The 14609-nt window shown below is 34.7% G+C and overlaps 1 protein-coding gene across 1 annotated transcript in view; it reads right to left on the reverse strand.

Moving 5' to 3' along the window:
• Positions 1 to 14169, reverse strand: part of LOC115216315 (syntenin-1) — a 32948-nt gene extending 18779 nt beyond the window's left edge. Inside the window, exon 1 of the mRNA XM_029785523.2 lies at positions 14069 to 14169. The gene's annotated coding sequence lies outside the window, so the exon portion shown is untranslated. The remainder of the gene's footprint in view (positions 1 to 14068) is intronic.
• Between the last annotated feature and the right edge of the window lie 440 nt (positions 14170 to 14609).

The raw sequence follows: 14609 nt of genomic DNA on the forward strand, positions 1-14609 counted from the left end.
CTAAAGTTACAAATAAAACTGCTCCATAAACTGAAATTCAATCTTGAAAACAGATATTTTCATTTGAAATTAAATAAAACCTTGTGCCACAATATTATCTTAGATCATAAACTAGCAATAAAAATAGAATTTCAAGTAGCACACATTAATCTTCTCCCATTCTTTATATTTAGTTTTATACCTGTACCTTACTTAACTGTGTGCATCAATTTTTATGTAATTCTTTCATTATAATTTGACACTAGCAAGGAAAACGGATGTTAAATGATGATGATGAAACTAAAGGATATTGACAAATTATGTTATCTAAGTCATATTAAAAAATTTATTTTATTCTTTTACTTGTTTCAGTCATTTGACTGCAGCCATGCTGGAGCACCACCTTTAGTCAAACAAATCAACCCCAGTAAGCTAGTACTTATTCTATCAGTTGCTTTTTGCCCAACTGCTAACTTACGGGGACATAAACACAGACACACAAACATATACATATATAGGAGCTTCTTTCAGTTTCCATCTACCAAATCCACTCACAAGGCTTTGGTCAGTCCAAGGTTATAGCAGAAGACACTTGCCCAAGGTGCCATGCAGTGGGTCTGAACCTGCAACCATGTGGTTGGGAAGCAAGCTTCTTACCACACAGCTATGCCTGTGCTTATTAAATGTATGTGTTGTTTATTTATAATCTAATATGTTCAGCAATAAAATTAACTAATTGTTTCACTTCAAATCAAATGGTGAATGCATCTTTTTGTTTAAATAAAGTCAAGTCATATTTGAAAAGTATATGAAGACAAGGAAGATATGATTTACGCACTATTCCAATAAATTTATCAATTTACTCACTATTCCAATAAATATACTTATATTAACATCCTTATATTTGCATGCCTTCCCCACCAACCCCTAAAATATTTATTTCAAGTCTTAGTTTTCTAAAATTTTAAGCACTAGTCAAATTGGTAAAATTATTTATAGGGCAAAAAACAGAGGAAAATGAAATAGTTCACTGGACAGAAACAAGTTCTTATATAAACACTTTAGCAATCACTAGTTTCAATGATTTTTTTTTTCTTACAGTAGAAGGAGAGGAGTGGAATGGTGTTTATTGAAACAACTGCTTACAGTTGGATGCACTTCCTACAGGCAAAACCCATTAATTATCAAATAAAAGTGGAACCTGTCAGTCAAGCAAATGAAGGTCACTTCAATTAAGTACCACATTGCCTAAGAGAACAATACAAGATTTACAGTAAAGTTTGAAAGTATTTATCCCATGCATTTTATGATAAAGTCAGTTTATTTTGGTGATCAGTCCTATTTAAATCCATGTGAGGTATATGCCATTTATCACTGGCATATAAATGCGAAATGACAACAACTGGAGATTAAAACAGGATTGCTATCAACAACTTAACTGCTTACTCTTCTACAGTGCTTGCTTTTACATAGACATTTTTATTTTATTTATTTTTAGCTACCTTGTTGTTTAGCCCCAGGACTAACAATCCATGATCAAAGATATCCTAGGTTTACATTGTCCGATATGCCTTTCCTGTAAGATACTGATTTATAATAGGTCAGTATAACAAGTGGAGGCTTCTGCATTGGCTTGTATATAATCTAGTTGGCTTAATTACTGAGTTTATTAAAAGCAGATAGTTAAAGAGTATGTGTAATAATCAATAATATCTCAATATGAAACAGAACATTCTATGTGTTTATCTTCAAGATATGCTTTGTTAAAAGTGGCATTAAATTTTAATGCGCTCATGCCAGCTAACAAGATGAAAGACGAACTTTAATGGAACAAGAAATAAAATCCCATTTAGCTAGCTAGTCATGCCAATAATTACATTTCATGTTTTTCAAGAAAACTGTCTGCTGAAAGGAAAATGTAATATATAGAAATTGAATTTTATCTAATGCATTTAGCAACCCAAAATTGAATGAAATTTCCTATTCATGATTCCATATATTCAGTTTTAAACATGAATAACACGAACATGTTGAATTGTGTAATGCTCAGGAGCCTTTCAGTATAATTCAGACATCAGTTCAGTCAATAACCTATGATATAACCTAAAAGTAAAAATGAATGCTATTCATTAAATATGAGGTAGAGGAAATTAGTGTACTTTTAGGTTATATAAAGTCTTTAAAGTCCTAATGTATTCCAAACATCCAGCCTTGTAGGAAAGAAAAAAAAAATCCTAATACTGACAACTGTTTACAACAGACAACTAGATATTTGAAGTCTTTAAAGATAACTAAAAACATAAAAGAAAAGAAAATAATTGAAAAAGGAATCTGAAAAATCTTGAGATAAAGAAAAAAAGAAAGGAAACATCTTTTGGAAAGCTGTTGAGTAAAAAGAAGAAAATATTTGCTTCAGACCATAGCATCTTAGAAGAAAAAGTACAAAGAAAGAAAGAAAGAAAGAAAAGCATTCTGAGTTTTATTATCACAGTTCAGACAAAGTTCTTTCAGATAGTGGTGGACTTTCTGCTTACTAAAACCCATTACCACAAGTTCCAAAGTTACATTATAACAACTGTAGAATCAGTTATCAGCTTACAGTGTAGGAAACCAGTTACAAGAGACAGCGAGTGGTATTTTAAAGAAAGCTTTCTTTAAGTCTAATAAACAACTAGTGTTTATTTGATTGTAAAAATAACTAAAAATATACATGCTCTAGTTGCAAAATTATTACTATAGGAAAGGGAATCATAGCCAGTATTTAAGTATGGGTATTTTCAGCTGAAAATTATGTTATTATATGTAGTGGTAGTGTTGCTGCTACTATAAAGACTAATTTTCAGCTGGAAATACCCATGCTTAGATAATGGCTATGATTCCCTCTCCTATACTACTACAATGATGTTGCTAAAGACATCTTTTGGATCGCTTGTTCCAGATTACTGGTAATAGCATCTCCTTTCAAATCTTCCTTTAACTGCAACTAACCTCAGAGGGTAAAAACAGGAGGAATGCCATCAAAATAGATGACAGCATTTTCAACTAACCAATATATATAAGCATCATATATAACTAAAGACGTGTTCCCTTGTTGACTTAAATTCACATGTTTATTTTTCCACAGTGGCCTAAATTGTTATTGCTGAGCAGCTCTGGTTACAGTTAGCCAATAACTGCAGCGTAGAGACCACACACAATTCAGCCTGTTGGCAAGCATCTATTTTTACTGTCTCTTGAACAAGGATGGAGCTACTTCAGTAAGATTAGAAACCAGATGTCTATTAAGGCAGAAAACTGTCAATTACACAACTCTAAACCATATTTTATAGATTACCAGATAGTAAACAATACAAGTGCTTAGTTGTTCTGATTATGACTATTCTCTAACTAGATCATGTCGAAATATTAGTGTTTACAACCACAAACTTCAAGAGGATAATAGAAGGGAAAAGTTTCTATTAAATCAGCAGAGGTTAGAATGATATAAAAATAATATTTTTCTATCACAATCAAGTACAACATTTGCCTTGAATCAATCAGCTTGATTATTCATACAGTTTGGTAAGTGAAATGAAGTACTGTAAAAAAAAAAAATGATTTTCAGAATAGTGAAAACAGGCTAGTGTAATATATAATGCAAGATTTAAGAAAACAAAACAAAATCAACAGTTAACTAAAATATCGGTATCATTATTATTGGTGTCTATTGAATCAATTACATCTCATCCCTATAACACTGGACCAATGCCAAGGTTGAGAGACATTATTATTATTATTGCTACTACTACTCGTCCTCTCATAAAAGCATCAGCTTTCTCGTAGCAGATCTATTTCCCTGTATTATCAAGTTTAGTTCAGCAGACCTTGAGTACACAGTAAACATCCGTGTATTGCATGTATGCATAAATAAATAAACTAAAATAAATAAATACATTATACATAACTTTAATGATAAGCTTACAGTACAGCATTGTTCTACTCTGCCCAATTCTGTGACATTGCATTTGTGAGGTTCAACATCTTTACATCTAACCTCACCATTCTTTCCTTGGCTGGCTATCATTAGGCAGCACATTTTCATTCATCTGCGTCACTTTTACAATACTAGTGCAGGGAGCTCTCCTACATACAATAGCTGAGGTTTTTAATACTCAGCTGAGCTCTTAGCATTTAACTCTTATGTGGATATATGGAAATGTGCATGTGTAGATGACTGTATCTTACTAATTTAGCAAGTTCTATGGCTTCTTGCCAGCAAGAAGAGTAAATAGATACCTTTAAGAATTACCTAAAATGTGAAAAAGAATCACTTAGAAATTTCTAGAAGCTGATGGTTCACTCCATTGATGGATGCAATCATTTAAGTAACAACACAATAAATGATAACTTGGTGTAGGCAAATAAGAACAGTGGTTGGACTGATTTACTTTGGCTGACAACAGTTAGATAAGAGCATTCATAACAACATGCTTCTGTCAGGACATGCTGAGCCCCCTAACATGACTGCTACTGTACAGCAAAAATTTATCTGATCAGGGTTATTAGTTTACATCAATTTCTACTCATTCAACTTTTGTTGGCTAAAGAATCTCAGAGAGAAATTGAAGTTAATCAGCTTCTTTTGGATAAATAACTCTACATATATCAAGTACTTTTTCTTATTTGTAACTCCACTTGTGATCTGGTAACATGTAGTCTGGAACAATTTCTTGTATAGTCGGATCATTGGCAACTGGTGAAGAGGGTTGCTAGAAATCCAGTAGAGCAAAAAGAAAAAAGTACTACTTGTCAAAAGGATGGATGAACCCAATGTAGAGTCAACAGCTACCTAGCAAATGAGCAGGGACATAGGAATACTCATGATAGTTAATCTGTCAAGAAGATATTATGTAAAGCCTGAGGGTCATTCAGCTTCTGGTTGAACAAGTTACTCCTAGGCCACTGGAAAGAAAGCCAATCTATTTGAAGAGCAAGTGCAGCTCAGTGCATGCTTCACTCATTATATAATCAGCTTCTTGGAAAACATACTTTGGAAGAAAGCCATACAGCAATGGGGAATAGTAGAATATATAGGCTTGACCAGTCGGCGGTATGTAATTGGAAGCCTACACAAAGGCAGCTTGGGATATTCGTAACTTCTTTTCTAATCCATGGTATGGAAAGATTTGACAGCACCTTGGGTGATTGAGTAGGCCTTTCCAAGAATAGCGCTGCCCGCTTGTTAATCAGGAAGGACCTAGCCTAATAAACTGGCCTGCATCCTACAACTAGCAGCTGTTTTCCCTTCACAGGTTTCAAGGTAACATCCATGAAATTTACAACTTTCCAAGAAGTGGTTGTATTCTGACACAAGTTGACAGACAGACAAACACACACACACACACACACACAATACCTCTAAATTTGTGGAACTACAGATATATATGAAATGTTAAGTTACCAAAATTTACCTTAAAACAGGTTGGTATTGAATAACAGAAGAGGTAAGCAAGATATTCTAACATGATGTTAACTGGATATATGGACACACACAAACATGAAACATTTTAATTTGCAGTGCTGGCTCTGAATTCTATAGGAAATCTATAAGAGATAACATGCACTGCTAAGACAGAAGTAAGACACTTGTTGACTTGTAAACCTTTAATATACTTGGTAGTATATATAATAGTTGCAAAATGAAATACAGTGTCCTTGTCAGCAATTTATAAACATGCACTAAACAGGGATATATCTGCAAACATTTTATTTCACAAACAAATATTTGATTCAATATTAAAAAATTAATGAATACAAACAAAAGAAAATTGTTTTTTTCTGCACACAAATGTGTTTTTTTTATGATTATTGTATAGCCAGCAATATCTGAAAGAAACTGTGTTATGTAAATACAAGTGTGAATGTATTTCTATTGATTTTCATGTAACTGATTACATTTTTAGATAACTCATTTCTGCTATATTGTTTTTCAAGTGACTAGATTTCACTTTATCAGAGCTTGTAGCCTGTTCAGCAAATATCCAAATAACTTTCTTCTAACAAAATATTTTGCTCAGTGTGTCATTCTAAAAATAATAATAGAAACTTGTTCTACTATAGGCACAGGGTTTGAAATTTAGGGGTATGGGATAGTTAATTACATTGACACCCGTGATCAACTGGTACTTATTGATCCAAAAAGATTGCAAAGCAAAATGCATCTCAGCAGAATGTAACGAGCCGGAAGAAATGCCATCAAGTATTTTGTCTGGAATAGTAATGATTCTGTCAGCTTCCTTTAATAATTATAACAATCCTTTCTACTATAGGAACAAGGCATGACATTCTGGGGTTGGGGTGGAGAGGTCAAACAATTATTTCAATCCCAGTGCTCTCCTTTCTTCATTAGTATGGTCAGTCAGTATGGGGAAGTTCTACAAGAGCCTGTAATTCATATTTTTTATCACAACCTCTGGTTCATGTTCACACCACCTGTTATTTTGAAGCCACATAGCTAATACTCCAATGCACTTTTTTGCCTACACAGTCATGCCTACGCTTATACTCTTTTCATGTTATTATACAGGACTCACTCAAAAGGTAACTGATACTTTTGTCTCCTTTCCTACAGATTCTACATTTGCTGCCTGACTGAGTTTCCTTGATCTTTGTCCTTATCAGATTTGTTCTAATCGCTTGTTCCTGAGCTGTGTTTCAGTCTCTTGTTTCAAGCTCCCATCTGTCAACTAGAGCCAGCATTCTTTACTTCCAACATTTTCAGTTTGTTGCACAAATTGGTCGTGTAGTTCCACTTCTTTTTATTTGTTTGTTCAGTTCTTTTTCTCTTTGAATTCTATTGCCTCAGTTATTTTATGGGTATCTCTGGCTGCCAATAGTATTCTTTCTTTACTCTGCACAACATAATTTTTCAGACCCAGTATTACAATATTAAAATGTCCTCTGCCACTTTCCTTTCTTGATAGATAGAGTCATTGGTTTTACTTTTAGGGCAGAATGCATTGTGAGGAACGTTCTAGTTCTTCTATCCAAGTTCTGTAGCTTGCTCTTTGTCTATTTTAGAAAAGGGAGAAGAGTATCGCAATACTGGCATAGCCCAAGGCTTTAATGATGTTCCTTCCATTTAATTTTGTTTCAAGTACCTTCCTAATTTTCCTTCTGTACTCTTCAGTGATTTTCTCTTTCATTTCTCCTATTATCCAATCATTGTGCAGTACCCCTAGGCATTTGTATCTCTCATTATTCCACAGCAATCTAATATTGTCTTGTAATTTTATGCTATTAGAGTTTACCCTCCAGCTTCTCTTCAAATTAGCACTGCACACTTATTTACTCCAAACTGCATTCCAATATCTTTACTGAATACTTTCACAATTTGGATTTTAAAAATCCAGGTTTATTACATTTTATGTATATAGCTTAAGGTCATCCATATAAAGTAGGTGGTTTTCATTTTGGTACACTTATAAGCAGGCCTAACAGAGAGAGTGAGTCTCCCAGGAAAATATCCGTGTACGTTCATGTTACCTAGCCATTCATTTGCATGTCAGTTCAAATTCCAACACTCTCATTGAATTTTCCAAAAATTTGTTTATCTTCTCATTGACTCAGAGAGTCCTTAGACACTCCAAGAGCCAGATGTATGGGACATTGTCGTAAGCCTTCCCATAACCTATCCACCAACAGCTAAATTCTTCTTTCTTACATGTACACATCAGCAAGGACCCTTGATTTCTTCCAATATCTTTTTTGTTCTTCTGGCTATAGATTCTCCTTTTCCAGAAAATTATCTGCTATGAGGTCAATTAACAGTTTCTTGAGTAATGGTAAACCAGTAAAAGGTCTATAGTTACTGACTCAACACCTTAGTTGTTTATAGAATTTTCTTTTATTGTTCTTGAAGAGTCTATTCCGCAGGTACTGATTTGATCTCTGTTGGTATCTTCTTTTTACCCAACATTGATTTGATTTTTTCTTGTCTTAGTTCCTCTGTAACTACCAGCAGTCTTTTGTGTCTTACATCGTACATCTTATGCAATTTGTTCCTGTGTCTTTTTCTCATCCTCTTCTTTTCTATGATTGCATATATCCATCCAAGATTTCTCAAGTTGTGCAATTTGGTTCTCAAGCTTGCATTTCTCACATGGTGCTTTGTCCTTTGTTTTTTTTTACTTTTAACCCCAAAATTTTGCACAGCGACAGAGGTGGTGCAGTATATAAAGTCGTTTAGATCTATTAGGTTTGCAAAGTAGATTTTTGTTGACAGTTCATCCATCTTTTATACAGTTTTCTTCTTTTGATTCCTCTCAGAGCTGGTAGCCTCTTTCTTTCCCTTTTTTGTGCTTCATTCAAGTGTAATAGTAGGCTTCTTTCTTCCTCAGTAAGCCTTTCTCTTAAAGTAAAATTTACCTTCATCTGGACAGCTGTTTCTTTTGTGGATATTTATAGGTTCCTCTACTACACTGTTCTTGTTCTGCTTTTTGTTCATCGTGTTCAGTGTAGTCATGCTCACTCTTTTGCTCTATCTGGGACAGCCACTTCTTTTTCACGATTACTCTGTCCAAATTTTATGCATTCTTTTCCTGTATCCTATTTTGGTAGGCCCACTTCTGTAATGGCATTCCATTACAGTTCTATTGTCATTTTGGGTTCATTTTCTCCTCATCTTTGTAGCAGTATTTAGGAACACTTGCCAGACAAGAGGCCTTCACTCTGAGTTTGGCTGTCACAGATGCAGTTGTGAGGATTATTTGACATTATACTTATAAAGAGGATTGTGTTGCAGTATTTTTATCAAGATACCATCTCTAGAGGGTTGCCAAACAAGGTTAAAGAGACTATCTTCCTTTGTAGATTTAACCCCATCAAGATGTTCTGTGTCATTTTTGTCCTCAAGGTATTCATTATTGTTATTACTATTAAGGCAGCAAGCTGGCAGAATCATTAGCACACCGGGCGAAATGCTGAGCAGTATTTCGTCTGCCGCTATATTCTGAGTTCAAATTCCATGAGGTCGACTTTGCCTTTGATCCTTTCGGGGTTGATTAAATAAGTACCAGTTATGCACTGAGGTCAATATAATCGACTTAATCCGTTTGTCTGTCCTCTCTGTGTTTAGCCCCTTGTGGGTAGTAAAGAAATAGGTATTTCGTCTGTCATTATGTTGTGAGTTCAAATTCTACCAAGGTTGACTTTGCCTTTCAACCTTTCAGGGTCAATTAAGTACCAGTAAAACACTAGGGTTGATGTAATTGACTAGTCTCCTCCCTCCAAATTTCAGACTGTGTACCTTTAGTAGAAAGGGTTATTGTTATTATTACTGCTGTCCTTGTGTTGGCAGTACAACTAATAAAGAAATACTATTTGGATGGCTGTTGACTCCTCAGAGTTCATCCACCCTTAGGCAGGTCTTGATTTTCATTCTGCAGAGAGACCAAATAGCAAGAAAATCACCTTCCTCACAGAGCAAATTCAGTGGGTTTGCAGGTTTAGAAACTAACAGCCCAACATTTGTGGATGCTGATAAGAATACACTCATCCAGATGTGATTCAATTTCACTTCAGTTATGGTGGTGGTGAAGGTGTGAGTGTCATGTACCTGAATAATTAAGATGTAGGTGAAGAGAAAGAACAAATATGGAAAAAAAAAAGGGGCAATAAGCAATTATTACCGATTGTTCTTTTCCCACTTTAATTAGTTATTTATTGAACATACTTGTTAGTGTATATAATAATAGACTGCTACTTCTCAGTTTAGCATTGGCTATATCATTACATGCCAAAAACACTGTACCTAGCAAACAAACTTAAAGACACTGTTCACTGACATCGAAGATGAGCACGATAAAGATAGCCGAGATCTCTGAAATTAATCCACAGTATCAAATCAGTTGCCAATAATGGCTTTTCGAATAACTAAAAATATATTTCCTTTGTTCACACTGTTCCCCATTTGCAGTTTTTCAGATTTATTTCCCTATTTTTGTAATCCCACACTGTCTGCTGGGATAAGAGCAGTGACATAGAAGGCAGTAGTTGCTGAGTGCCTTGCAGTATTTAGTTACATTCTTTTACATTTTGAGTTCAAATAAAATAGGGATTGACTGTTATTAACCTTCAGGATTGGTAAAATAATAAACTCAGGACGAGGTGGTTTTTCAAACTCCATCAATTAAATCTACTACAAATTTGTGGCCTTGCGCCAATATACGAAATTGTTCTTTAAAAACTGTAGACATAAACCACACAGCAGCTGATTAAAACCTCGATGATTTAGCTTCATCCTTCTGCCTTGATTTAAAACTTATCGGCTTTCCATTTATCCCTCCACGGTCGACAAAGCAAGCACCAGTCAAATAACAGGGTCAATTCAATTAGTTGTATTTTTCTACTAAGATTGAATGACCATGTATTTGTTGGGAAAGTGTAATAAGATAAAAATTAGATCGCTTGATTAAATAAATATCCAACAGCATTTCATGTTATCTCGATACCTTTGAATTTAAATACCCACAATGCTGATTTCGCCGCTCATCCCCAAGGATCGATAAAACAAATAGCAGCAGTATACTGAGGTCGATTCAATCAATTAAAGCGCTGTGTTTGCAAATGTGGCCTTGTATTAAAAAGCCAAAAACAAAATGAAAAAAAAAATCGAAGAGAGAACGATGTGAATAGAAAAATGTCACCTTAGATAAGAAAGCCAAGATGACAACATTAGCAATGGGAAAAAAGATTTGATGTCGTCATGGTTATTGTTGATACTGGAAACTATAATAACGCCCATTCACAGACACGTTATCTCTTTCAACATTACTACTATTTGAAAGAATTCTGTCCCATCCCTACCCACCTCGTCAATCGGTTTGACGTCATTTGACCGCTTATAATTATCGACAGATATTGAACCAGCTTTCTCTAACTATTCATTTAAGTCAGACAAAAATATTATTCCAGTTTAATTAAGTGCCTCTTGTTCCTGATTAATATACATTAACACCTGTGGCTTGGCCGTGTTGAGTGTGACAACCAACAATACACACACACACATACACACACACACACACACACACACACACATACATACATACATATATAGAGATATATACGTGTGTGTGTGTGTGTGTGTGTGTCCATTACGTCAAAGTCCCATGTGTCTATGGCCACCAATAAAAATGTTTAAAAAAAAATAATGAAAGGATGGTCGACAAAGTGAAACTTAAAACATTTTTACGACGTTAACACAGATCTCAGAACGATTATGTTTAGTTACACACACACACACACACACGCATATAGTACGTGTGTATAGAAACAAGGATGTTATTACGTAAGCAAATGTATGGTGCTATTGGGTAGTGTTAGGAAGGTGTTTCGCTATACTGGTCTCAGTATGGTAGATGGTCTATATAAACGACTGGCTTGTATTTAAATGCTAGTGCTTCTGTATATATAAATATTTGATGAAACTTGTCCTATATACACAAACATACAGGCGAGATGCTTAGTTGGTGTCCCTTCATGACGAGGTTACAGTAGAAACGAGAAAAAAAACATATATATATATACACATATATATATATTTACTGTTTACATATATATATACACATATATATATATTATTCCAGCAGCATCGCTAACAACAAATGTTTGACATCACAGGGAGGAAGATTTTTTTTTTTCGGGGAGATGAAGAAATGTGAGAAAATACATGGCGTTGTTTATCGGGAGTGTGATTATGAAATATGGGGGGGGGGGAAGCAAACAAAGATTGATAAGGGTGTGTGAACGGAGATCACAAACAAAAATCATCTGTGTGTTTCTGACTCATTTTAATATGAGAGTGTGCGAGTGTAATATAAAAATATAACACTACACCCATTTCACCAAGAGAAAGAGACAGATGTACAACACTGACATACACTGACAACAAAATCTTTCAATTGGTGCGCGCGCGCTTGCGGATGTGAAATAGATGTCTGGATATGATGAAACCATGTAGGGTAATAAAAAAATTTATTTTCATATCTGCGACAAGATAATGAAAAATAGAAATTGTAGAAACAGAAAAGGCAGAATAGAATGTAATCATTTAATGGCATGAAGCACACAACTCCATAGTAGATAGCAAATGAAGCCCTATGACAATAACATTGGAAACAAGAAGCAGCAGCAGCAGCAGACGTCAACATTGATGGGTGTTTTTAAGCTGCCCAGCCAACGCCAGCGCCAACAAACCTACAAGAAAAGACAATTATAGCCGTGCCAATCTAGTCCAAATAGATACCCAAGACTAAGTTGTCCAAATAGTCCTTTATTTGAAATAGCAGGATAAGATATGTGAGTGACTGCATCGAGGCTCCCTCGTTGGTTCAACAGTGTATGTGTGTGAACGTGATGTACAAAGAAAGAGGAGAGACATAAACACGCTAAGCAGTAGCCATTGAGGGTTAGTAATACAGACGTAAACAATATTATATATATACATATATGTGTGTGTGTATATATGTATATATATATCTTTGTGTGTGTGATGTACAAATACAAGCTAACCATTAGCCATTGAGCGTAGCAACAAGAAATAGAAACATCAAAACAGTAGGTAAAATAAACAGTTACTGCTCTATTTCTGTAAAATATTATGCTTATTATGTTTGTGTGAAACTAAATTCAGCGTGTAATAATAGTATAGACTGATATATATATATATATATATATATATATAATATATATATATATATATATATATACACACACATATATATATATTATTCCAGCAGCATCGCTAACAACAAATGTTTGACATCACAGGGAGGAAGATTTTTTTTTTTCGGGGAGATGAAGAAATGTGAGAAAATACATGGCGTTGTTTATCGGGAGTGTGATTATGAAATATGGGGGGGGGGAAGCAAACAAAGATTGATAAGGGTGTGTGAACGGAGATCACAAACAAAAATCATCTGTGTGTTTCTGACTCATTTTAATATGAGAGTGTGCGAGTGTAATATAAAAATATAACACTACACCCATTTCACCAAGAGAAAGAGACAGATGTACAACACTGACATACACTGACAACAAAATCTTTCAATTGGTGCGCGCGCGCTTGCGGATGTGAAATAGATGTCTGGATATGATGAAACCATGTAGGGTAATAAAAAAATTTATTTTCATATCTGCGACAAGATAATGAAAAATAGAAATTGTAGAAACAGAAAAGGCAGAATAGAATGTAATCATTTAATGGCATGAAGCACACAACTCCATAGTAGATAGCAAATGAAGCCCTATGACAATAACATTGGAAACAAGAAGCAGCAGCAGCAGCAGACGTCAACATTGATGGGTGTTTTTAAGCTGCCCAGCCAACGCCAGCGCCAACAAACCTACAAGAAAAGACAATTATAGCCGTGCCAATCTAGTCCAAATAGATACCCAAGACTAAGTTGTCCAAATAGTCCTTTATTTGAAATAGCAGGATAAGATATGTGAGTGACTGCATCGAGGCTCCCTCGTTGGTTCAACAGTGTATGTGTGTGAACGTGATGTACAAAGAAAGAGGAGAGACATAAACACGCTAAGCAGTAGCCATTGAGGGTTAGTAATACAGACGTAAACAATATTATATATATACATATATGTGTGTGTGTATATATGTATATATATATCTTTGTGTGTGTGATGTACAAATACAAGCTAACCATTAGCCATTGAGCGTAGCAACAAGAAATAGAAACATCAAAACAGTAGGTAAAATAAACAGTTACTGCTCTATTTCTGTAAAATATTATGCTTATTATGTTTGTGTGAAACTAAATTCAGCGTGTAATAATAGTATAGACTGATATATATATATATATATATATATATATAATTTTTTGTATAGAGAAACAAAAGAGAGGAGTTATCATTTGCAACATCATAAATGAGCGTTGATGAAATGGGGGAGAAGGATATAGACAATAAAATAGCATTTGTTTAAGTTACAAAATACACCGAACTATTTATTAATCCAATTGGGGGCATGAATTAAATACAAGTTCTGAACAGTAAAATGAAAAAAAAGAAAAACGTAAACAAATGGCCGACTTACCTACGAAACTATAAAAGAATTTGGATGGAAGATAACAGTTTTTATATATATATTGGTTGATGACGTCACTAGTCACGAGATGATCGTTCAGTGCTTACAGACGCACTTCCGTTTATTTTCTACAGCTTGTACCCGGGAAATGTTTTGAAAGATATGGAAGGATGAATAATATCTATAAAAAAAATAAAGAAAAAAGTGGGAGTGGGGATGGCTAACGTTATAATGAGATTGGTCATAAGTTTGGAGCAAAATGGTATCATATTAGTATACATACATAGGTATGGCTGTGTGGTTAAGAAGTTAGCTTTGCAACCACATGGTTTTGGGTTCAGTCCCCCTGTGTGACACCTTGGGTAAGTATCTTCTACTATAGCCCCAGGTTGTCTAATACCTTGTAAATAAATTAAGACAGAAACTGTGAGTAGCTGTGTGGAGGCCTGTTATATACATCATATTCCTTCATCATCATCATCATCCTTTAACGTACGTTTTTCATGCTGGCATGAGTTGGACGGTTTGACCAAAGCTGGTAAACTGGAGA

This window comes from Octopus sinensis, linkage group LG10 (assembly GCF_006345805.1).
Source record: "Octopus sinensis linkage group LG10, ASM634580v1, whole genome shotgun sequence".
Lineage (NCBI taxonomy): Eukaryota > Metazoa > Mollusca > Cephalopoda > Octopoda > Octopodidae > Octopus > Octopus sinensis.